The following is a 27187-nucleotide window of genomic DNA, read 5'->3' on the forward strand; positions in this document are numbered from 1 at the left end:
TATTAAATTTTAGTTTACAGTTGAACATTAGCCATAGCATCTATTCAAGGCACTTTTAATAGCTTATAAACTTTATCCTTTTCAAAATATTCTATTACTGTTACACAAGTTCAACATTTTCCATCCTGATCATATTGCTCAATTATTTGATGTTCACTCCAAATAGGGAATAAGCAGCATAAATTTATTAATTTGGCTAAGCAAAATGACTTTTCTTAAATCATCTGAGGTTAGGAGATGGGTTAAATAGCACATAGCAAGAAACCAAAAATTAAAGAAACAAGAATATAGAAAAAACAAACAAACAAGAATAAAATAATTAAACTGGATAGATGTTATTTATAGAACTTATAGGGGTCTCTTTTTCGTGGCGCCTCGGAGGCTGTCGGCCACTTCAGAATGAAGCTGAACATCTCTTTCCCGGCCACTGGCTGCCAGAAGCTCATTGAAGTGGACGATGAACGAAAACTTCGTACCTTCTACGAGAAGCGTATGGCCACAGAAGTTGCTGCTGACGCTCTGGGTGAAGAATGGAAGGGTTATGTGGTCCGAATCAGTGGCGGGAACGATAAGCAGGGTTTCCCCATGAAGCAGGGTGTCTTGACCCATGGCCGAGTTCGCCTGCTACTGAGTAAGGGGCATTCCTGTTACAGACCAAGGAGGACTGGAGAGAGAAAGCGCAAATCTGTACGGGGTTGCATTGTGGATGCCAATCTGAGTGTTCTCAACTTGGTCATCGTGAAAAAAGGGGAGAAGGATATTCCTGGACTCACTGATAACTACAGTGCCTCGTCGCCTGGGTCCCAAAAGAGCTAGCAGAATCCGCAAACTTTTCAATCTCTCTGAAGAAGATGACGTCCGCCAGTATGTTGTGCGAAAGCCCCTAAACAAAGAAGGTAAGAAACCTAGGACTAAAGCACCCAAGATTCAGCGTCTCGTGACTCCACGAGTTCTGCAACACAAATGCCGGCGTATTGCTCTGAAGAAACAGCGTACTAAGAAAAACAAAGAAGAGGCTGCAGAATATGCTAAACTTTTGGCCAAGAGAATGAAGGAGGCCAAAGAAAAACGGCAGGAACAGATTGCCAAGAGACGGAGGCTGTCCTCTCTGAGAGCTTCTACTTCTAAGTCTGAGTCCAGTCAAAAATGAGATGTTCTAAGAGTAACAAATAAATAAGATCAGACATCAAAAAAAAAAAAAAAAAAAAAAAAAGAACTTATATAGCAATGGCCCAAAATTTAACTAGAAGTGGCAAGTGGAGGATTCATTGACTGATAGTTGAAAGTTCATTTCATTTTTATTAAGTCATGTTCCAAGTCAGGCTGACCTAATAAAGTCTTTTAATATACCATAAGTTCTAGAGTTCATCCTGTATCAAAACATTCTTTCATGATATCTTACATATCATATATTCACAGTTATATTTATTGTTCAATATTTTAACAGTTGATATAATCAATGTTCACACTTTTAAAAAAATGTCTTGAAGATTGAAGGGCTTATTTTTCTTCAGTAGGGCAAACAGAATGGAACAACGAGTGGATTTCTTTTGTTAATTAAAAAAAACTATTTGCTATTGTTAACATTTTCAGGGCAAAAATATCACCTCTCATTTCAAATGAAATGAGTACTGCTAGCCTGAAAATTTTGATTTGTCTAGCTTTGACTGATCAACCTGGCTCAAAAAGGTTTATATAGAGAGGGAATGATTATTTTTAAAAGCCTTGACATGTCAATTTTGAATCCTGAAGCTGAAATCATGTAATCTTAAAAACCTTGTAATATTAGAGGACAGCTGGCCATATGGCAGGCCCTCACATTTTACTGTTGAATAAATGGTTTTAATATTTGAATTATTTCAGATATTTAATATTTGAATTATGGATGTAAAATGAAATGTACTTGGGTCTGGAATTCATGAGAGAAGAGTAGTTTGTTAAGGATTGGTAGAAAATAGCTACTACTGAGACTTTTTTTTCTTGATCAGTATTTCTCCAAGTATGACCTGAGCACCATTAACCGAATTAACTAACTAAATTAACAATGCCAAGTTTGATCCCCTCCCCTCCCCCCAAACTCTAGAAGCCCAGGGATTTTCATTTAACAAATTCTAGATAATATTCTAATTACTGTCTATATTGAGAACCACTGCCCTAGAAAAATAACTTGATAAAAACCTGAGATTTTAAAAAAAGATAGAGACAAGAGTAAAACTGGATTTCTGATTGTATCACCAAGTACCTCTAAAGTAGTTCTGATATTAAAAACTGAACTTTTCAATTAGTTTTAAATTGAAAATCTCTTCAGAGTAACAGCATGTAAACAGCTAATTTGTATATTATTTCAGTTTGATTTATAAATTACTTTTGAATCCTTTAACTTAGAGAAAATTCCATAAATCTACTTTTGATATAATTAACTTGGCATATGGTTTTGAGTTCATAACTGGAGTTCTGAACTTTTAAAGAACTTTAAAAATACTGCAGTTGTCTTTTCATTGTTCCTAAGTCACTGGGTGGGGACTGAATATTTATCATAAATGGTGTGGTGCTAATTAAATATTGTTATTCATCTTTACCAATCAACTGAAGTTAACTATATTTGTGACCTGCTCGGAGTGGAGGGATGGAAAGTGAAAGAGATGACATGAAACTGATGTCAACTCAAGAAATGAGTGCCAATTGAATACAGAGAAAGTATTATTAATAAGATTTGGTAATAATTTTGCTAAGGGAACTTTTAGGGAAAATCCCTAAGTAGCACTATTTCCTTTTTTCTAAATATAATATGGTTTTATTTTGCCTCCATGTTTTATGATCTCACATCATATTTCTTATAGAGAGCTTAATGGTCTCTAGAATGTAGGAAATGTTTGATAATGCCTAACTGGGTAGAACCATTAATATTTTTAATAAAAAGATTATAATCCTTTATATAATTCAGTAGACTGTAGGAAATTGGGAGCTGTCTATGATGAATACTTTACATGAAATCTGATGCCTAGTTGGTCAAGTAAAATACTAGGAATTTAAGTAATTTTTTTTTTTTTTTTATTAGTTGGAGGCTAATCACTTCACAACATTTCAGTGGGTTTTGTCATACATTGACATGAATCAGCCATGGAGTTACATGTATTCCCCATCCTGATCCCCCCTCCCACCTCCCTCTCCACCCGATTCCTCTGGGTCTTCCCAGTGCACCAGGCCCGAGCACTTGTCTCATGCATCCCACCTGGGCTGGTGATCTGTTTCACTATAGATAATATACATGCTATTCTTTAGAAACATCCCACCCTCACCTTCTCCCACAGAGTTCAAAAGTCTGTTCTGTACTTCTGTGTCTCTTTTACTGTTTTGCATATAGGGTTATCATTACCATCTTTCTAAATTCCATATATATGTGTTAGTATGCTGTAATGTTCTTTATCTTTCTGGCTTACTTCACTCTGTATAATGGGCTCCAGTTTCATCCATCTCATTAGAACTGATTCAAATGAATTCTTTTTAATGGCTGAGTAATATTCCATGGTGTATATGTACCACAGATTCCTTATCCATTCATCTGCTGATGGGCATCTAGGTTGCTTCCATGTCCTGGCTATTATAAACAGTGCTGCAATGAACATTGGGGTGCACGTGTCTCTTTCAGATCTGGTTTCCTCAGTGTGTATGCCCAGAAGTGGGATTGCTGGGTCACATGGCAGTTCTATTTCCAGTTTTTTAAGAAATCTCCACACTGTTTTCCATAGTGGCTGTACTAGTTTGCATTCCCACCAACAGTGTAAGAGGGTTCCCTTTTCTCCACACCCTCTCCAGCATTTATTGCTTGTAGACTTTTGGATAGCAGCCATCCTGACTGGCGTATAATGGTGTCTCATTGTGGTTTTGATTTGCATTTCTCTGATAATGAGTGATGTTGAGCATCTTTTCATGTGTTTGTTAGCCATCTGTATGTCTTCTTTGGAGAAATGTCTGTTTAGTTCTTCGGCCCATTTTTTGACTGGGCCATTTATTTTTCTGGAATTGAGCTGCAGGAGTTGCTTGTATATTTTTGAGATTAATCCTTTGTCTGTTTCTTCATTTGCTATTATTTTCTCCCAATCTGAGGGCTGTCTTTTCACCTTACTTATAGTTTCCTTCGTTGTGCAAAAGCTTTTAAGTTTCATTAGGTCCCATTTGTTTAGTTTTGCTTTTATTTCCAATATTCTGGGAGGTGGGTCACAGAAGACCTTGCTGTGATTTATGTCGGAGAGTGTTTTGCCTATGTTCTCCTCTAGGAATTTTATAGTTTCTGGTCTTACATTTAGATCTTTAATCCATTTTGAGTTTATTTTTGTGTATAGTGTTAGAAAGTGTTCTAGTTTCATTCTTTTACAAGTGGTTGACCAGTTTTCCCAGCACCACTTGTTAAAGAGGTTGTCTTTTTTCCATTGTATATCCTTGCCGCCTTTGTCAAAGATAAGGTGTCCATAGGTTTGTGGATTTATCCCTGGGCTTTCTATTCTGTTCCAGTGATCTATATTTCTGTCTTTGTGCCAGTACCATACTGTCTTGATGACTGTGGCTTTGTAGTAGAGTCTGAAGTCAGGCAGGTTGATTCCTCCAGCTCCATTCTTCTTTCTCAAGATTACTTTGGCTATTCGAGGTTTTTTGTATTTCCATACAAATTGTGAAATTCTTTGGTCTAGTTCTGTAAAAAATACCGTTGGTAGCTTGAAAGGGATTGCATTGAATCTATAGATTGCTTTGGGTAGAATAGCCATTTTGACAATATTGATTCTTCCGATCCATGAACACGGTATGTTTCTCCATCTGTTTGTGTCCTCTTTGATTTCTTTCATCAGTGTTTTATAGTTTTCTATGTATAGGTCTTTTGTTTCTTTAGGTAGATATACTCCTAAGTATTTTATTCTTTTTGTTGCAATGGTGAATGGTATTGTTTCCTTAATTTCTCTTTCTGTTTTTTCATTGTTAGTATATAGGAATGCAAGGGATTTCTGTGTGTTAATTTTATATCCTGCAACTTTACTATATTCATTGATTAGCTCTAGTAATTTTCTGGAAGAGTCTTTAGGGTTTCTATGTAGAGGATCATGTCATCTGCAAACACTGAGAGTTTCACTTCTTCTTTTCCTATCTGGATTCCTTTTACTTCTTTTTCTGCTCTGATTGGAATTTAAGTAATTTTAAGTCACCAATAATAATTAAAATTAATGTTTCATAGTGAAAAATGTGCTTTCTTTCTTTTATAATCTCTTGTTCCACTTCAATCTTCATTTTTCTTCATCTATGTTTGAATATTCATACTTTTTTTTTTTTTAACGTTTTAGCTTATTTTCTTAACTATGCTGCTACTGCTAAGTCACTTCAGTGGTGTCCAACTCTGTGCGACCCCCTAGACGGCAGCCCACCAGGCTCCGCTGTCCCTGGGAGTCTCCAGGCAAGAACACTGGAGTGGGTTGCCATTTCCTTCTCCAATGCATGAAAGTGAAAAGTGAAAGTGAAGTCGCTCAGTCCTATCTGACCCTTCGCGACCCCATGGACTGCAGCCCACCAGGCTCCTCTGTCCATGGGATTTTCCAGGCAAGAGTACTGGAGTAGGTTGCCATTGCCTTCTCCATATTCCTAACTATAGGTTACAACAAAACTTCCATGCTCACTTCAGCAGCATATATACTAGAATAAAGTTCCTAAAGAACATTGGAATTTTTGTCTAGTTATTATGAGATAACTTGAACTTCTATTTAAAAAAATTTACAGCTATATAAATTGCTTATTTTAGAAATTCGTTTGGTTTGTTTTATGGCAATAATCGTCTTAGATATAATACCCACTATGTGCCAGTTACTGTTGGAGAAGATAGAGATATAACAGTGAATAAAACAAAATCCCTGCTCTTATTAAGTTTATACTCTAGTGGTATTGGTGGGGAATATACTAAAAAATAAAAGTAAGCAAATAAAATACAATACCTCAGAAGATAATAAATGCTATGTGTATGTGAGGGTTCATTCAGTCAGTCCTGTTCAATTCATTGTGACCCCATGGATTGTAGCCTGCCAGGCTCCTCTGTCCATGTTCATGTCCATGGGATTTTCCAGACAAGAATATTGGAGTGGGTTGCCATATGGTGGTACGTTATAAAACTAAAAATAAAGCTACCATATGACCCTGAAATCTCACTCCTGGACATGATATAATTTAAAAGGATACATGCAGTGTCATTGCAGCACTGTTTACAGTAGTCAAGACATGGAAGCAACCTAAGTGTCCACTGACAGATGAATGGATGAAAGGTGTTTCTGTAGAAAAGTGGTTATCTTGTTCTCCTCACAGATGAATGGATAAAGATATGGTGTGTATATATATAAATATATATATATGTGTGTGTGTGTGTGTGTGTGTGTGTGTGTGTGTGTGGAATATGTCTGAAATATTTTTTACTCAGCCATAAAAAAAAAAGAAATAATGCTATTTTCAGCAGCTTGGATGAACCTAGAAATTATCATATAAGGAAAGTAAGCCAGACAGAGAAAGACAAATACTATATGATATCACTTATATGTGGAATCTAAAATAATGATACAAATGAACTTGTTTACAAAACAGAAATAGGCTCATAGACATAGACAACAAACTTATAGTTACAAAAGGGGAAGGTAGGGAGAGGAATAAATTAGGACTCTGGGATTGAAATATACATAGTACTATATATAAAACAGATAATCAACCAACGGCCTATCGTGTAGCACAGGGAACTATACTCAGTATCTTCTAATAACCTGTAATAGAAGAGAATGTTAAAAAAGAACATATATTTTTTTTATATATGCATAACTGAATCACTTTGCTATATACCTGTGTTCTGCCCGTAGTCCAAGTCCCCGGTCGGGAAAGAAGACTCCTCGAAACAATGCAACTCGCAATAGGGGAATTTATTACTGACTCGAGCCAGGGCCTCCCGCCCTCACCAGGTGTGTGAGGACGAAAGGCCCCGAGCCCCAGTTCTCTCAGGTATTTATTAGGTCAAAATAAGCAGCAGGTAGTTGGCGCAATCGGATTGGTTACACAGTGGGTAGTTGGCGCAAGCTGATAGGTTACACAGTTGCAAGGTAATTTTTGTTGGCCCAAGGTGGGGCTTTCAGCTTTCCCCTGATAGGTTCCCTTTTCTCTGGCTAGGCATATGTTGATTGGCTGGCTCTAGGAGGGCTGATTATTATGTTACCCTGGGAAACCAGGCCTACTCCTAATCTAGGCTGCCTGCCATGGCGTTAGCCGTGACAGCCTCACACCTGAAACTAATACAACATTGTGAATCAACCGTATTTCAATAAAAATAAATAAAAGGGCTGGATTTTGAGGGGATGAAGTAAATATTTTAATCAAAGGAAAGAGCATATGCAAAGGTCAGGTGGTTGGAGGGTGTATGTTGTGTTCCAGAAACAAGAAGATTGCCTCTGAGGCTAGAGCTTAGAGAGCGAACATTTATATGCAAATTATTTTATTTTTCAGAATAGTCTTAATTAGTTTTTACTGATTCCATTTTACAGTTGAGGAAATTGGAGATTAGAGAAGTGCAGTGACTTGCCCATGGTCAGATTTCTACGAAATTGTTTGTTACAGCCACTCTCCCCATTCCCACTACCGCTGTCATCAGAATATGAGTTCAGTGCAAGTAGAAACTTTATTTTGTTTGAAGGTGTATTCTCAGCAACTAGAATAGTGCCTGTCACTTGGTATGTGTGAATGTGTTCAGTCGAGTTCAACTCTTTGCATTCTCATGGACTGTAGTCTGCCAGGCTCCTCTGTACATGGAAATTTCCTGGCAAGTATACTGGAATGGGTTGCCATTTCCTTCTCCAGGGGATCTTCCTGACCTAGAGATTGAACCCATGTCTCTCATGTCTCCTGCATAGGCAGATGGATTCTTTACCACTGGGCCACCTGGGAAGTCATGACACTTGGTAGGTGTTAAGTAAATACTTGCTGAATGAATGAATGAGTGAGAGAATGAATTAAAATAAAAGTGTATCTAACTCCAGAGTCCATGCTCTTAACCACATCCTGTATACTCAGATGCAAGTTAGGGCTGTCACATTGTTTCTTAGAGAAAGTTTTGATAAGAGACCTAAGCCTTTGGCCAGTGCAGTTCAGGGGGGAATTGAGGGATGAATAATAATAATAATAATAAAACATTATGAAAGCAGAAATAGAAGGAATAGATCAAGTGGTTAAAAATAAATTTGCTATAAAGAAATAGATAAGAGAGGAGAAAAAGAAGTCTCTGACTGTAAAACTGGGTGGTTCACTTCCACAATAGCTTTCACTACAACCTGAGCCTGGAACTCTTCTAGATTTGCATATTGCCTTGTCTTAGCCAGTCTATTTCCTGGGAAACAGAGTACAGTCAATATGCCCTACATGATTTCTTTCTTTGGTCCCCTTTAATTCTTTCACTCACCAGTCCCCCTCTCCCAGACATTTTTCTTGTCAGGTGCTCTCAGATAATTTGTCCCTAATGCAAAATTACCTTTGGGACACACACAGCATCTGTTGTCTTAATTCTGAGTTGGTAGTTCAAGTGCGTAACTTTTACACTTGTCTATCCATAGTTATTTTTCAAAACTTTGTATATGTCACTCCTACAAATTTAGACCTTAAACGTTCTGTTTCTTCACCTCACACTGGCTCAGGTTCTTTTACCTTTTCAAGCTGTTTATCTTTTCCTTCTGTTGCAGAGGAAGAAATGTTCCATCTCTTTTCATAAGGTAACATCTCCCCCTCCATTCCTTCTTACCTCTGCCAGAACTTTGCTTTGTTAACTATCCTCATTCTTTCTCTCCCTATCTGTTCTTTTTCATGGAGTTAGTGACTTAGGTTCTAAAACCTATTTTGTCAGTTTCTGGCTTTAGAAACTTGAGCAAGTTTTTGATTTCTTTGAGTCAATTTCTTGTATTAAAATACCATTTGTCCTGCTAAACTTGCAAGTTTGTAGTGAATCTGTTACAATAATGTATGTGAAAATACTTTGTAAGCTAGAAAATATCCAAATAAAGATGTTATTATTATAATTCAGATCTCTTCTTAAAGTAGTTTTCCTCAACTTTGATAACACTTGAAATATTCTTATTTCCTTTACTCTTTTTTTTTTTTCCTTTACTCTTTTAGTCAAATCTCTTGAAAGAGTAGTTTTTATTTGCTGACTCTTATCTCCTTACTGCATTCATTGGAATCTGGCTTCTGTTTGATTCCGGCTAACTCTATTGAATCCACTGCCTTCAAAATTACTAGAGATTGCTCAATTACATATCCTTTTTCTCAGCTCTCATTCTTTTTACTTTCTGTAGCACTTTATACTAAAAATGGCTTAGCACAGCACTTAATGTGTAGTAGATATTTAACAATCTTTTAATAAATAAGTGTATTCTTTTTAATTTGGGGGGGAAGAATCCACTTTTTCCTCTCATAAACCAAATATTTGCACTTCCAAAGATAGTCTGTTTTTGTTGTTTTCACTCTCTACTCCCTCTTGGAAGTCTAATCTTTTCTAAGGCCTTTCAGTCCTACAGAAAGATGAATCTCATCTTTTCTAGCTTAGTTCTGAGCTTTAGTTCTGTTTAACTCTGTATCTTTACTTGGACCTCCCATTGCTGCTTTAAATTCACCAATTTTACCATCTCCTTCTCCTATATCTCTCCTTCAGACTTTTGTATTTTTGACATTGATACCAGCATTTAGTCACCCAGACTTGAAACTTTATAAATGTGTTAACTCCTTTTTCTTTATGGAACACTATAGTAGTCATTCATTTGTTCATCAGATGTTTAGTCAGTGTTTGCTACATGTAATACACCTCCCTAGATACTGGGATACATGAGTGAGACAAAAAGACAAAAATAACTGCTTGCAAGTTTCTTATTTCTAGTTGTTTGCTTTGATTTATTCATTTACTCAATAAATATTTGTTGAGAGTGATGGGATGCTATTTTACATAGATTTGTCAGAGGAGACTTCTCTGATGTGGAAACATTTAATCAGAAACCTAAATAAGGTGAGGGAGGAAGCCATGCAAATTACTGGCAGAAGAACTTTCAGGCAGAGGATAAAAATGTGCAAAAAGACCGTTAAGTGGAGGTACTTGACTATTCAAAGGAAAGTTGCTACCATTAGTGTGATTAGATCCAAGTGAGTGAGTAATAAAGGAAGTAGGAGGTAGTATTAGACAGACTATTGGTAGCCAAATCAAGTAGTGTCCTCTAGACCATGGTGAAGATTCTGTCTTTTATCTAAGTTAAATGTGAAGCCATTAGAGGCTTTAAGAGAGAAGCAAGATGATTTCCAATTTTAAAAGAATCACTGTGCTATGAGAAGAATAGGCTAGAAAATCAGGAAGCAGAGATGTTAGCTAGGAGACTAGTACAAAGTTGTTCAGGTGAGAGATGATAATTGCTTGGATTGTGTAGCAGCAGAAAATGATACATGCTATAAATGAGTAAGTTAGAAAAAAAAGAGCCTTTTCTGGGTAGATGTAGCCTTCCCTGGTAGTATGATTTGACTAGTTGCTGGAACCTTTCCTCCTAGGTGCTTTTTCCTTAGATAGTTAACCCCTATGCCAGGGTGTGTGCATGCATGCTATGTCGCTTTAGTCATGTCTCTTTGCAACCTTATGGACTGTAGCCCACCAGACTCCTCTGTCCATGGGATTCTCCAGGTAAGAATACTGGAATGGGTTGCCATGCCCTTCTTCAGGAGATTTTCCCAACCCAGGAATCGAACCCGAGTCTCTTATGTCTCCTGCACTGGCAGGTGTGTTCTTTACCACTAGTGCTACCTAAGAAGTGCCAAGTGAACGTGTTTGTCGCTCAGTATTGTCCGGCTCTTTGTGACTCCACGGACTGTAGTCCACCAGGCTCCACTGTCCTTGAAATTTTCCAGGCAAGAATACTGGAGTGGTTAGCCGTTCCCTTCTCCAGGGGATCTTCCTGACCCAGGGATCGAACCTGAGTCTCCTGCATTGCAGGCAGATTCTTAACCATCCGAGCCATCAGGGAAGAATTCATGCCAGGGTATATATAGTATAGTTGTCATTTGCTGATTGTTTTAATGTACCTGGGTTTGTTTTAATGGCTGTAAAGTGCAAGAAAAGTGACAAAATACTTGATATTTTTCCTATGTGCCTATTTCAATAACTCAGCAATATTGTGAAATGACCTGGCGTGGAGGATGAGGCAAGTCTAGGGACTGTTGCCAACTCCTCCATGGCAGCAACATGAAAGTAGTTTAGTCAGTTTCAGTAAAAGTTTGAAATCTACTGTATTAGAGGCACGTGCAGAAGCTCTGTTAATTGCTAGCTTATTTTCCATATGGTTATGTTTTAATGAAGCATATTTGATGCAGATGGTTGGAAAGTAAGCTGGGTAATGTCTAAACTGGTCCTAACTAATTCCCACAGTGCTTTCACTCCAATAACTTAACAGTGTCTTTGAAAAGTTTCTTATTCACATTTTTTTCTCTTTTTTTAGTTGAAATGTGACCTAAGATAACTGAAAACTGTTTTGTTTTTTTTAAACTTGACCTCTGAAAAGAATAATAACAGTCATTTCCCCTCTGATTACAGATCAAAACCACACTCCAGCTTGGTTTCTTTAGTATTAATGGGGTTCTCCTCATCATTATTATGACTTTCAAAACCACACTCCAGCTTGGTTTCTTTAGTATTAATGGGGTTCTCCTCATCATTATTATGACTTTCTAAGATATTTAATTGAGGAAGTGGGTATTATGAAGGATCATATATAGGAACTGAAGTGACTTTACCAAATGCTGAAGTTAGCTTTGTTAACATCACAATAAGTTGACCTCTTCAGGGATATGAAATTGAACAGCCTAGAATATTAATAACTATTTCTTTTTAAATTTTTTATTTATTTTTAACTGGAGGGTAACTGCTTTACAATTGTGTTGGTTTCTGCCATACATCAGTATGAATCAGCCATAGGTATCCATATGTCCCCTCCCTCTTGAACCTCCCCTCCGATCTCCCACCCCATCCCACCCATCTAGGTTGTCATGTAGCATTAGTTTGAGCTTCCTGAGTCACACAGCAAATATCCACTGGCTGTCTGTTTTACATATGGTAATATGTATGTCTCAGTGGTTCTCTCTCAATTTACATATGGTAATATATATGTCTCAGTGGTTCTCTCTCGGTTCTTCCCGCCTCCTCCCCCCGACCCCCCGCCCCGGGTGCTCAAGTCTGTTCTCTATGTCTGCATCTGTATTGCTGCCCTACAGAGAAGTTCTTCAATAACTGTCCCTTGGTTGTACATTCTCTACATCTTGTGTAATTAAATTAGACTTGCTAGAGTATATATTAATAAGTTAGAAATGAAATCAAGGATAAATTGTCCAGCAATACTATAAAAATCTTTCTGTATCCTTTTTTCTTTCTACGAGACTAAATATCAACATATAGTCATTGTGTTTTTCTTAAATCTTTATCGAGAGTTCAGATACGTTATCTTAAAAATGATATGCTAAATTCCTTGAAGTATTTTATTTTGGTGTAGTTGTTGCTGAGTATGTACATTTGTCTTCATATTTGCTCAAGGATATAGATAATGTCCTTGTTAGACTTGAGGTTGAGTTCTGCAGAGCAAAAAGGGAGACATGGTTCAATGGATTTGTGTCCATTTTCTGATTTTTTTTCTCACATTGTCACTAAAATATTCTCTTTGTTATCTGAATAGGACATCTGCTGACTAGCCTGACCCTCTTTACCTGATTGTGTGAAAAGTCTTGGTTAAATCTGTTAGGCCTTGGAGGCTCAGGAATCTGCTAAGTGCTTTTGAGCTTGAAAGACACACTGTCCTTGGTCTGTTTTGTATCTCTCTTTTATAGACACCTTTGATAAGTAACTGTGATATAGGTATGGGATAAGCCAAACAATGCAGTCTTCTGAACAGTAATTGACCCAAAGGACTCTTAAGAAGCAATGGACTTTTTCTCATGTTCTGGAGAAGTTAAAAAATGCAATACAAAAATTAATTTTTCACCCGACATAGATACCTTAATACAGGGAGTCCTATCACTGAAGAGAAAAAAAAAAAAACAAACAAAACTAGTTTATGAGGAATCTTCTAGAATCACAATCTTGCTTTTATGTGCCTCCTTCCCCAGTTGTCTTTCACTAGAGAAGGGTAACACTACACTAGACAGTGTTCTGCCAAGATGTACTTGCATATATTTGGGAAGCTGTTTTGAACATACCCCTTTGCCACAGAAACAATTCATCTTTAGATGTCAACTTCAGTGTTGAAATTTTATGATAATGGAAAGAAATACACATTTTTCACTTATTTTAGAGTTCCCTTTAGAAAATGCAGCTTGTTGCTGTTGTCTCAAGTTGAAAGGATTTGTGAAGTTTTTCTCAAATACTCATGTAAAGCAAATGCAGGCCTGAATTAGACTAGAAGGGAAAAAAGCCTTCCTTTAAAAATGTAAATAATTATAGCACATCAGTCTTACTCACTTTTTTGACCTTTTCCTCAATTTATGTTCACCCTGGGGTGAAAGAATTAATTTCCTATTTTTCCTTCCCTTCCTTCCTTCCATTCAAAATACTTTTGTCTTGATTTTTTTTTTTTAAGCCAACAACAACATGGTTTAACTTTTCACTAGAGCAAGAACCTAAAATGTCAGAGTAAGAAGAGAACAATTGCCTTTGTGACAACTGTCAATTATTCAAGAAAGAATGTTATTTCCCAAGTCATGTTTAAAGACAGAATTAGAGAATTTCACTCGAATCTGATTCACCTTGAGAAATCTCAGAAAAAATTTAGAGATCCATTCTGTTATTTTTTTTTTCTCTAATGTAAGAATGTGTCTCAGATCCAAAGAGAATAATTCTTGGGAATACTTTCTGCCTTTGAACTATGTGAAAACCACTTACAAAATTTGGGGGAATCGTATGTTAAATTAGGCAGCTAAAAAAAAAAAAAAAAAAAAAAATTAGGCAGCTAAGATTAGCTATTACTATGGTATTGATAGTAAGTATGGGAAGGGCATCTGGAAATGGGATTTAAAATACCAGGTTACTTTAAACAGCAGTTTAATAACAAGAAAAATTCAGCTATTGTTTTTTCATCATCATTGTGTTAGGTACTTGGGAAGGCTTTTTATTTTTATTTGCTTTTCAAAGGAACGATACTCTTATTCTAGAGATAAAGCAAGATATTTAGTTAGGCTTTGAGTTAGTTAGGCTTTAGGCTTTAATTAGGTTTGACATTTTTCTATTTTTAAAATTTCTCACTATGGTTTTCAGGTCTAATTTTTGAACTGCCTCTTTTTGTCTTGACTTTGTTTTCAGAGAAATAGCAGAGATAAGCTTTTCATTTAATTGTAATAAAATACTGCCCTAAAGAAGAATGAAATATGATTTTTTTTACTGGTTTATATAGAAAAGCATATAACTGTAATAATATTTTAACTATAGTTTGTATAGACCATACTCATTTAAACTCTATGCAAATCTTTGTTACTTCAGGGCAAATAAGCTACAAAACCGTAATGTGTGGTGTAGTAAGCACACACCATAAATTTGATAATCATACTTGTGAATTCATCATATTTTATATAGGAAATTGCCATAGCTTATGAATAGTAATGTGCAAATGACGTGAAAAAAATGTTGTCACATTCTTGAATGTTTAGTGATTTTAATGCTACTGTATTATTTCTTTCTGTGCCAAGTTGCGTTGATTCAGATGTGATGATATTAAAGTAGCAGAAATTTTACATTGGCTTTAATGTGTGGAGTTTCTATAATTCCCCACGTATCTGGAATGTTAATATAAATACTTCTTTTGTGGGGCAGCAGGAAACATGCTGCCCAGACTACACATGTTACCCAGTGAGGCCTGCCTCTGTGGTTTAGAGAAATACAAGTGGGAGGTTGCCTTAAGTGAAAGTGAAAAAAGGCATTTGTTTAGCTGCATGGCAACACAAATATTTCACTTAGTGAGGACTGACAATGCATCTCATTATGTAAGCGGGTGCCAGCTTGTAAAAAATTTCTGTTTAATTTTCCATATTAGTTAAAGGTGCCTGTGCTTAACTCTTTGAAGCCTGGCATCCAAGTCCCCTTCTTCCTTAACCCACAATGTACACTTTCTGTCTACCATTGCTTTTTTTAATCCTAAAATAATAGATGAGAGAGAGCCAAGGATATCTGGCCCATTGAATGCTATTAGGAATATGTGAGGAAGCCTGCCAGATTCAAGCCAGCATCAGGGTAGACATTTGTCACTTTTTTCCATTTCTCTTATTCCTGATGCACTTTTCTTAACACCAATTGTTACATTCTGCCTTGACGGTAGAAGCATTCGATGGTATTTGTTTTGAGTTACTTTGTGGTGCTACCATTGCCTGAGTAGCAGTCCCAGGTTCTCAAGATCGTAATTCTTGATCTTAAATTCTCCAGTCTTCTCTTACAGTGCATTTGGATTGCAGGCTATTTTTGCTTCTTGTTGTGTTAGAAAGCAGAGGAAAACAAATTAATGATAACTACTACATCACTTGTTTAGAATTATTTTATGGATTTTGATTTGAAGGAGATAGAGTAATACTTTCTACTTACGTAGTATTTGAGATCAAATCTCTTTGTTCTTTGACATGATCCCTATCTTCTGGGCATCAATTTTGATAGATTTATTGGGATGTGATGGTGCAAGCTGGCAGATACATTTTTAGATGTCATTGACTGTACCAAAAAATGAAATATTCTCAGCATTCACAAGCATAGAAGGATATACAAGGACTGACTGGATGAATATCCCAGGAAATGCGCATTTTTCTTTCATATTTTCATCATGCGTTTTAAAGCTCTGACATCAGGAGTTTCAGTTTGTTTGGATAACATTTCAAAATGATTTACCCATTGAGTGAAAGCTTGTTACAGAATAAACTTAAGAGAAATAATTTATAATGGGCAAAGTACATTATAAAGACCAAGAGTGTTAAAAATGGAGATCACTTTGAATTTAAAAATTGGAAGCATTCAAATTGTGGGCAATTTCTTTGCACTAGTATCTGCATAAGTTTAGGGCATTGTACTTTGTGGGTATACTAATATCTATCTTATCAAAGTGGTAGGGGCATTTAACTTTTTAAAAATAAGAATATATTCAAGTATGAGAATTAGAAGTGTATTCTAAAATAGAATTTTTTTTCCCTCCAAATTAAGTTGTTGGAAATTTGTAGTAAAGTATTTTTCTCCTCCTGCTTCCCTCTACTGTATTCTGGTTCTTGTCCTATTCCAACTTTTGTTATTTTTAGTGTAGACTTTAGTCCTCTTGGAGAAGAGAATCCTTTTAAATCCTCCAAACTGTGGCATCATCTGTTAGGCAGAAGCCTGAACTGGCTGGGAACTGTAAATGCCTGCCAAGGATCTTCCTGACCTCTTTACCACTTACTAACCCCATAGTAGTTGTGTATTTTTGCTGAATTAAGTCACATTCTAGCCCGGTATCTGGTCTTTCAGATAGGAAACACTATATGCCACTGGTTGATGGGATGGACCAGGAGTGTGGATGGGCTCATAGGCATTGCAGTTACGATCTGGATGGAATCCAAAGTATATATTTTGCCATTAGCTTTCTCATCAATTTGATAATCATTGTTGGCTTCAAGGGGCCAATATGTGGATTTTTTTTTGAAAGCGTATTTGAATTTTTCAGTTCTACATCTTATTGTGTAGTTCCTTCTCATCAAAAGCAGCTCACTTCCTCTCTTCAAGCAGAACAATACTTCAGCTTTCCCAGCAAGTCTTGCTTTATTTAGAATAGGTGAATTGGTCCAGTATCAAGAGCACAAATATGGGTCATCAGATTCACATAAGCAGTTCTGACCCTTCATTTGATGGTTCAGAGTGAGAGGTAGAAGACCTTGTTTTTATAACATATTTGTCTCTGTGTCTGCCACTCTACCCATCCAGTTACTAGCTCAGATTTAGAGTATTTGGTTAGTGGCTCTATGGGACCCTACTGCTTTGCCACAAATGCTATAGCCTCTATAGCCTTATGGTTTCTTGTCACTTACAGTACTTGGCAGATAAACAGTAAGCATCCAGTAAATATTTGTGGGATGAGTAATTGAGTAGATCAGTGAGAAAGTAGAGATTTTGACAAGAGAAGAGGGTGTAAATTTCTTGAAACATGTAATTGGGAATGATTTAGTATTGTGGACACTTGAAGCTCTAATTCTGGGTTTAACTGGTAACATGTTGAAATGAGGAGTCCCTATTTTAAAAAGTTTTGTACATGGTTTTACTTCTCTGGCTGATACAAGTTAGCCATCAGTTGTTTCCAAGAATTGTCAGGTGACACCCAGGTTTCCAAATTTGATATTTTGGAAGGCAGTGAGATCTTCTAAAATGTCATACTTGGAAAACTGACTAGGATTCTGAATAAATAATTTTATAGTACTAGAGAAATTAGAAGATATCTTGGAAAAATTCTTGTAACTATGTGTAGTTTTATACTTGCTTTGCTAAGGAATAATGCTAGAAGCATGAGGCTGACCATAAGGAAAAGTTGGCATGTTGGTCTACAGGAAGCTTGGTAAGAGTTTCTCTTTTTCTGGGCATGCATTTTCTTTCTATCAAGTCTTATTATGAATTCCAGTCTGCGCTTGTTTCTAAATGTGAAGGTGGGTTTTTCAATCTGACCACATTATACGTGACAGTGTCTCTAGCTCTCCTTTAACCAACTGTTGTGCTAACAACTTATGGAGAAAATTTTGTGATCATGTTCACTGCAGGGAGAGGTAGGCTAGTGGAATGAGTATGTGTTCTTTAAATAGCAACATATTGGGGAAAAAAATCTCTTGGGAAGTCACATGTGCTGAATTTAATGCTTTATGTTTAAAATCAAGGTACTATCCCCAAATTCCATTAGCCTTCCTCAAGGCTTAACTCTTTTAACCCAGCAACTTATATTGTCAGGAGATATTATTTTTTCCTAGGTTCTTTTTTACTGTTATTTTGTCCAGTGCCATACCATTTATATTGATATAATCTTGAGGTTTGCTGATGTCCTTCATGATCAATTGCTAATTCTGCCTGTGTTATTTTTGTGTTAAATACAAAAAGAAATGATATATTTGTATAAATGGTATATATTTTATTTGCTGGCCACAAGGTAACAAAGGCTTAATTGTTTTTTATGGTGGAGAGATAAAGCTTTTAGCTGAACAGTTAGGAAGTTAATGTATAAGTCTAGCCTCTCAAACATTAAAATGTACTTCCTTAGGTATGGGAGGCTCACTTCATATATTATTTCTCATCTGCTGAAACGTAAGTAATAAAAAATTGAGCATGCATCTTGGGTATCTTTGGCATATAATGCCCGACACAGATAGTATATAAAAAGTCTCATTCTTTTTACATTGTGAACATGACGACTGCCAAAGTATTCTAGCATGCATTATTTATAACTTTCAAAATCTTTTAATTTTAGTAATGCAATGTATTAAAAAGGTATAGGATATTAAAAATAGCTTGTATTAATAGGATATATTCATCTAAATTTTTTTGGATACCTTTGAACTAATTGGTATAGAAGCAGTTTGTATTTTTCTGGTATATTTCATATCCTTCCTCTGTGTAAAATACTTCTAACAAACATATTTATTTGTAGGATTTCTTTCCATGTTTTAAGGCCCACTCCTACAGTTTTCTCTGATTTCACTTCATTTGTACTCCCATAGTATTTTGCATTTCTTTTTGTACTTTTTATAATTTGTCTTTTTTAGTTATTTCTGTGGATATTCCTTAGTTTCTAATAAAAAGTGATTTTAGGGACACAGGGATATCAAGTGAGATTCATCTTAAATAACTTATATGACTACATAGTACCTACTATTCAGTAAGCACTCATTATATACTTACTGAGTTAATTAAAAATTGCAAAAATCCACACTCTCAATCCTTTTAATAAATTACCTAATATGTGTTGCTTTTCTTAAATTTAGCTTCTCTTATATATGTTGATTGCTTTTACTGCTTCTATGCTATCCTGGGAGTTAGAGAAGAAGTAATTTCTTGAATTTGCAGATGAGTTGAATAAAACATTAAAAAATGTGAAGTTAGTTATTTATTGAGCAAAATCTGGTGCATGTAATGTTGGGATAGGAAAAGAACTGACATATCACCCTCACCATTACTGTTCATATTTCTTCTATTCACCTTTGGAGTGGGGACTGTGCTTGGTTTTTTTTTTTTTTTGTATCATCTCCAGCACAATAGTTTGCTCCTAGTCAGTGATCTGAACATATGCATAAAATGAATATTGCCTTTGATGCTTCAGCTATTCTTTGCCCTTTCATTCTCTCCTAACTTTATGTACATTTATGCTTCCCTTCCATTTTCTCATGTAAAAATCCTTCTTTCACAAAAGCATTTGATGATAACATTCAAGACACAAATGGACAATAATAGTTTAATATGTTTAATATATTATTCTTTTGTGGCATATGCATTTAAAAATGTAGACATATTTTCAAATAAAAATTAAGATGAATGAGTTAAGTTATATGGGAGCTACATTCAAAATAAAGTTGTTGGTTTGCTTGACCTCATAAAGACATATGTTTATACCTGGGCTCCAAAACAGTGTTTGTAGTTCTCAGGGACCCATGAATAGAAATTTCTAGAAACAGTAGCTGAAGATAGGCCTCTATAAATCTTTGCAAGTGTTCTAAGAATTTAAACCTAACAGTGGCTAAGGATTGAAAGAGTACATTGGGATAGCTGGCTCTCAAGTAAGGGAATGGAACTAAAATTATCAAAAGAAAAATTCTTTTGTTCTCATTTGTCTTAAGAATGGCTAGTGTCATAACTTTTGTTCATCTTTGGGACTGCTAAAAGCAATTCAAAGAAATCTTTGCAACTATTATCACCATGAAGAGTTTGCAGTTGTTTTTTTTTCCCCCTGAAGTTACCTCACTGTAACAATTATTGGAAAAAGAAACTCATAACTAACAGATCACTTACTATATTCCCTGTCTAGCATTTTCCCTGGAAAAAGTACCCTTATTTTCTTTTGGGGAACAACTTTCTTTCATTTTTGGTAAATGTGATTGAGGTAAAGCTATTTACCTTCCCAAGTCATGGGGAGTGGGCATTCCATATTCATGGCCACACAATTTGTTCAGAAATAAGCATGTTATCCAAGCCAACGCAATGGGACTTAATCTGGGATCTTTTCTGGTATTACTGGGAAAGGATCATAGTCATTTTCCTGTGATTGTTAACCTGGTTCTGCTAGCCATCTTTTCCCTTGAAGTAGGAGAACCTGCCTGAGAGAAGAAGAGAGACCAACTCCTAATTACATCACTTTAGCACTGGATCCAGCTGTGCCAGAAGCCAAGACTTTCAGTTATATTGAGTCAATAAATTATTTTTTGATATGACTACTTTGAGTTGGTTTTTTATCACTTAAAGCTACAAGTGTTCTAACATGCAATCAGAATTGCACAACTGACGCACGGCTCATAAGGCAGATGTATACATGTGATTTGGAGAAATATTTTTATATCCATTGACTCATCTCATATATGTAATTTATTTATTCCACTTTAATTTCCATGAGTGTGAATGAGTATGGGTAATATGATGAAAGTCATTACAGTTTAAATAAGAATAGTTTCTACTATAGTAATTTTAGTATAGCCAAAAAAGAAAGTGCAAGTGAGGTGATATAGCTTGATAAGTTCCAGACTTTAAGTTTATATTGTTTTGAAAATAGAACAAGTTTATGAATATTTTTATAGGTTAAAAAAGCAATTTTCCTTTTTCCTAAATAAAAGTAGTTGAAATTTTTGTTCACTTGTCTATTGCAGTTAGATTCACACCTTGGGCAGGAAATGGAGAGAGTACTTTATCTACCTATGCTCTGAAGAAATAGCCTCTGTTTGTTACATTTTCATATGTTAATTTTATTCATTTATATATAATTCTGCTTAAAATAAACTTTAATGGATTTACTTCAAATTAGAGATCTTCTCATGAGTTTGGAAATTACAAAACGGAAATGGATATTACAGTACAAATTTTACTATTTTCTTAGAAAAAAGTAATCTGAATTTGAAAGAAAATTTACTTTCCAAATATACAAATTCTACTTGACTTTGGTAAATTGCATTTAAATGGATAGTGTTTTAAATTTATATTTAATACATAGCCTTTTAGGAGGTTTCCATTTTATTTGTCTTTCACATTGTTTGAAATATCTATGTAAAGAGTAGGTTGATATTTGACCATCTCTCTTAAAAACATGCTGGACCATTTTATAGTATGACATTATTGCTTAGAGAAATTAAAAAAGAAACATTAAAATAAGATTCTTGGTCTTCTTTCTTTCCTTCCTGCCATTTAAGGATTCATAATTGCAATCAATTTGGTCTTTTTACTTGGCAAACCTTAAGTGCCAAGGTCAAAATTGGCACTGATTTCTCTCTAATTCTTTATAGATTACAGATGTGTTCCTCAGATTAAAAGGCCTCAGATCTTAGTCTCTTGGGTATTGATATTCTCATTAGGAAATTATCATGTTCAGAAGTTAGGGTGCTGACTAGTTCACAGGAGTAAGGTCTTCATTAGAACTGTTTTGAGAACAAGTCAATGTTGTGAAAGTTATAGCCTTTAAGAGTTCTTACAGACAATAGCACATTTGGTATGGCACGCACACTTAGTTACATGAGTGGATTTCTGAGGTAGTGGATTTTGAAGTTTTATTATCTGTCATTCTGAAGGATTTCTCTTTTCCTCTAATGACCTCCAACTTTGCAGCCCACATCAAATAAAATTTAAAATGAGTAAAATTTCTGGGAAAAGCCTGTTTCTAATATCCACTCCTTTCTTCTTACTATAAGCTTTCTATGTGGTGATCTCACTCTCTTTTCAATCACTCACTGTCTATTTCCCCTACCCAAACCTGCTCACAGGATAGTATACTGTAGTGGTCACATACACCTTCATTATTATTATTATTTGGTTAAATTTAAAAGTCACATTTATATTAAAACCATAGGAAAGAAGATATGGTTTCACATTGTTCAGTCGCTCAGTAGAATTTTTCTTCTTTAATCTGTGAACATGTGGTTTTCTTGGCAGATTTTCTGAACCATCTAGGATTGTTCGGATTAAAACATATTTATTCTTGATGGATTTTCATTTATACTATAAAATTAGTTATTATTTAATAGATTTTTGCATTTGTGTTCATAAATGAGATATTTAAAATTTTCCCTTTTTATAATGTCTTTATTTTGGAATCAAGGATATTTTGACTTTATAAAATGAGTTGGAAGTCATATACATCTTAGTGTGAAAAGAACTCATAGTATTACCTCTACTAGAGACATTTAAGTTTAAACTCTAATTAGGAGGAAAAATATTTTATCCTTAAAATATTTTGAAACATCAACCTAAGATAGATGCTTTTTGGTGGAGAGGGTTGTGAATTTGTGGGGGAATTTGGGGATAGAGAAAATGTTGGTGAAGCATGGAAGTTGCCTGTATAGTCTGTGTCATAGCAGTGCAGTTACTTTGGTGTTTATCTGAATATTTTTGGCAGACCTGTGGGGTGATCAGTGGGATGAGAGGAGAGCAGGTTGATGACATTGATTAGGGAATATATTATCAGAGAATGCTTAACTGAACATTGAGAAAGTCTCCCGAACCAAAGGTGAAGCTGAACATGATTGAGATTGAAATACATTCCAATTGGCCTATTTATGTCCTTAGTGCCCTTTATTAGGCAGAGTGATAGAGCTTCTCTTTCAGGCCCCACAATTACCCCATTGGTTGCATTAAGCCGTTTATGACATCTTTCTTCCTCCAAGTTTCTCCTTGGAGTTAATTTTAGTCAGATTTTTATCTCTGTAAAAAAGTCTGAGAAGTTAGGCATGGCTCCACATATAATTCGATCTATGTTTCATCTCATTTTATCCTATGAAAATAGTTCAACACAAATGTTAAAAACTCCTAAGTTTGAGCTTTCTGAGTATCTGGTATGAATACCAGTGCAGTATTTTACAAAAGAGGTGCTTACTTTCTTCTGTCTTTATCTATTCTTCTAAATGTATCACAATTTAATTAAACACAGAGCTTTTGAGCACTTACTGTGTACCAGGTACTAGATATTCAAAGATTACGTTCTTAAGGAGTTCAAGCTTTCCTTTTTCATCCTTGTTTTCTAGGGCCCTTTCCTTTTCTGATATTGAGGTGCTTTTGTTTTTTTCTTTTTGCCTTTCTGTCAAAACAAAGAGACTTTAAAAGGAACTTTTGAGTTAAACTCAAGCTGCTTCTATTGAGAAGAATTAGTACAGCTCTCTGAACTTGGGCCTATTGTTTATTTAGAACCCAGTGTTAATGAGGGCACAATGCTTGTCTTGATTCTTATATGGACCCTATTAGCTTTGCTCTGTTCCATGGCCTTAGATCACTGCTATAATGATTAATACTTGCTGAAGACCAGGTGAGAAGATTTGGTTGATCAAAACATTAGAAAACCAGTGCAAATTGCATTCTTGCCAGGTATCATCCTTGTTTATAAAAGGCAAATGATAATTGAGGGCATCACTTTTAAACAAAATTACTACTGAAATGAGTTGTACAGGAATGTGGAAAAACAAAAGGGGATTAAAAGGCATTTTATTATGCTATTTTTTTTTTTCTGTTCTTCATTAATTGTGTAATTCTTAGGCTGGTTTTCTCCATGTCATTTAATTTCCTTTTTAATATCTTTGGATCCAAGATTGAGCTCTGCTGGCCTTTCTTTCTTTCTTGTTATTTGGGTGTTAGCGCCAGCATCGGCAGCACTCATTGTCAGTGCTGGCTCGAATGAAGGAATGGCTGAAGGCTCCTTTTGGAGACCCATTTCACTGGTTATTTTAATTGCTCACAGGGATAATTGTTGAGTGATGGTATATAGGATAGTATCTCCTTTGCCACAGGGGTTAGGAATTCTGCCCAGTAATCACTCCTTCTCCTAATGGACGAGTGTTTCTGCGTGGAAAGACTGGTAACTGGCTCTAAGTATCTCCCTAGAACTATGTGTAAGGCCCCTGCCATATTAACTGTGGGAAATTTATGTAGCCACCATGAATACTTCATTGATCTTTGGCTTCATACGGCCAGAAATAGAGAATTTGTAGAATTTAAAATTAGTTTCTTAATCATCTTATCCTAGGAGATACTCTGTCATATAGCCCTGTGAGAGTAAAGATTTTCTTTGCTTTCCTTTTTCACAGTTAGAGAAATTAGAAAAACAATCGGGATATGAGTGCTAAGGGTCTGGCTTCAGGAAAAAAATTTTTTTTTTATAAAAAGCACTGCTATTGTGGCTATGTCTGCTGTGCTGGAGGACTGTAATATACTGTATGCTGATATTCTGTGAAGTGGAACATTTATGCTTTCTGACATGTAGTGAAGAAAATTCTGGGTACAGCATCCACTAGATATTTCCTCAGACTTAGCTGCTGCTTTGGATGGAAGTGAGCCTTCTGAGATAGAGGTTTGTAGTTTTGAAACTTTTTATCAAAGAATAACTGAGTCACAACAAGTTGGTAAGCAAAAATAAATGGTGAAGGTCATATTTTAGAATTAACTTTGTAATTTTGAAGTTGGAAATCAATGGATATAAGTGAGGTGAGGTTGTTAATTGTTTTCTTTTAAAATGTTTTTGTCACTTATTGAAATAAAAATATCAGTTTTGAGTAGCCATCTAGACTAAATTAATTAAAAAGGAACAAAGCAGAAACTTCTACTTAAGAATTTTGGGAATCATCAAAATGACCTGGACCTCTTTGCTAAGATAGATTGTCTTAAAGGCCCCAATTCTTCTTCATCCTTCTTTTTATCTGTGACCTTTGCCATGAGACTCTAGAGTGCCCTTTCTACTCTTGATAGGGCATTCTGTCTCACCTCTTGCTTCTGGGATCCATCACTTAACTTGCTTTGGCCAATGGCATGTTAGTAAATGTGATGCAAGTAGAGGTTTGCAAAAAAGCACTTGTGCATTTCTATTTACATTCTTGTCCTTGTCTGTCCACAAGAGAGGAGAAAGCCTGGGCCCGTATGCTGCAGGATGAGATATATAGAGTGGAGTCACAATACTCTAGCTGTCCTGTGAAAGGCCATTCTAGGCCAGCCAAAAGCCAGCCAGCTGTAAGACGTGTTGGTGAACTCAGTTAAAGCCAGAAGAAGTACCCAGCTAGTCTTCAAACACATGCACTAAACAAATGCTTTTATTAAGCCACTGAGTTTCGGCGTGGTTTGAACCTGCAACATTCTTGTGGCTATAGAGAAGTGAAACAACCTCAGGTGGGTTTAGAGACTCAACTGAGCAATTGTCACAGATGATCCTGAGATTTTTCTTGTTGTTCCAAAAACAGTATATGTTTCACGTTGATTTCAAGAAATTAGTAGATCCAACCACTCAGTGATACTTGGGTAAGATTTGATTTAAGGTGGAATATGTTTTCTTGGCAGGTTGATTTTTGGAACTCTGGAAATAACCCCTCCTCCAAGAATGTTTTGCTGTTTAGTCGCTAAGTCGTCTGACTCTTTGTGACCCCATGAACTATCACCTGCCAGTCTCCTCTGTCCATGGGATTTCCCAGACAAGAATACTGGAGTGGATTGCCATTTCCTTCTCCAGGGGATCATTCCAACCCAGTAATCAAATCTGCGTCTCCTGTTTGGCAGGTGGATTTTTTTTTTTTTTTTTTTTTAAACCACTGAGCCACCTGGGAAGCCCCACCTAATGTATATATTCAGTTAAGTTTTGTTAGACTTACAAGGGCACAGAATCATTCAGTCCATAAAGAAAGACAAGGCAGAAAATGATAGTGCAAGTAACTGAGTTAAATTCATATGATAAGAAACACAAATGCCAATATATCTTTTTTCCAGAGCAAATTTTGACTAGAGGGAAGGGCGGTGGTGGGTGGAGTCAGTAAAACAGGGGAAGTATGAGGCTAGGAAAAGGAAAATTGGATTTACTTTGGACCATTTAGAGACAGTATAGTATAAAAGTAAATGTGATTGAAGACTGAGCTTTAAAACCTTAACTCCCATTTTTATACTCTGTAAGTGCAATGTATTAGAGTGAGGGAAAGATCTGAGGAAAAAGAGCAAAGAGATAGTGTTGTTAGGGGCATGGTAGTTTAATTCTTTGTGCTTTGAAATCAAAAGACTATTGTCTTTTCTATTTTCAGACTCTTTATATAGTATTGCTATTTCATTCACTTTCTTTTGTGGTAGAAATAAGTCTGCTTTTTAGTGAATATATAAAAAGTAGCTGACTGAGAATCAGAGGCGCTTGGACCAAGGCAGGCATTACTGAACACATCTTAACAGTTATGGCCCTGCATTCATCTGGACCTGTACTCAGAAAAGGGGTGCTGCTGCATAGGGAGCTGTACTTGGTTAATTCATCATATTACTTGGAAAGGTCCTTATTATTTTGCACAGCAGTGTGGTCACCTGGCGGTAGGTCATTAGCATTTTAGTCTTCTTTTCTGCACAACAATGTACAACATGCTAATTAGAGGATTCTGAAAGCTAAGTAACCTGTTTTAAAATCAGACATTTTAATTTGCAGCTTTAATGGCTGTTTTTATAATAACTGGCTTTATTGGGGGTAAAAGCACTTCTCATGTTCCACTAGCAAGGCAGAGTATAACAGAAGCTGACAAAATTAAAAACCTCATAATGCGACCTTTGCCTGGGATAAAAGGCTGTTTCATAACAATTTCCTTTTGTTCTTTGTTTAAGCCATTACTCTAAAAGGAGCCTCCGATTAATCTAAGTAAATGCATCATTACAGTACTAATCCATGTCCTTCTGTCAGTGTCTGTTTTAATTAAATAAGAAATGCTAGCAGAAAGATATCACGCACAAAGCTGTGATTGGAGAAAGCAGCGCTGGTTGATCAGGGAAAGATTAAAAAGGGCTTTACTGTTTTGTCCATTTGCATAGCTCCAGATGCCACAGTGTTTCAGGTTGAAAGAAAACTTACAAAAGAGTTTAACACATTTCACTCTTATAGATTTAAAATAATGGGATTTACCAATGAAATTCTAATCATCCAATTTATCACATGTTAGACATTCCAAAGCAAGG

General features: G+C 35.8%; 1 protein-coding gene and 1 pseudogene across 12 annotated transcripts in view; both read left to right on the forward strand.

The window, feature by feature from the left end:
- The window catches only part of SOX6 (SRY-box transcription factor 6), a 685495-nt gene that overhangs the window by 195387 nt on the left and 462921 nt on the right, over positions 1–27187 (forward strand). The gene's annotated exons all lie outside the window — the stretch shown is intronic.
- On the forward strand, positions 342–1194 carry LOC133059535 (small ribosomal subunit protein eS6-like; annotated as a pseudogene).

The sequence above is a fragment of the Dama dama genome, chromosome 1, assembly GCF_033118175.1.
Source record: "Dama dama isolate Ldn47 chromosome 1, ASM3311817v1, whole genome shotgun sequence".
Classification (NCBI taxonomy): domain Eukaryota; kingdom Metazoa; phylum Chordata; class Mammalia; order Artiodactyla; family Cervidae; genus Dama; species Dama dama.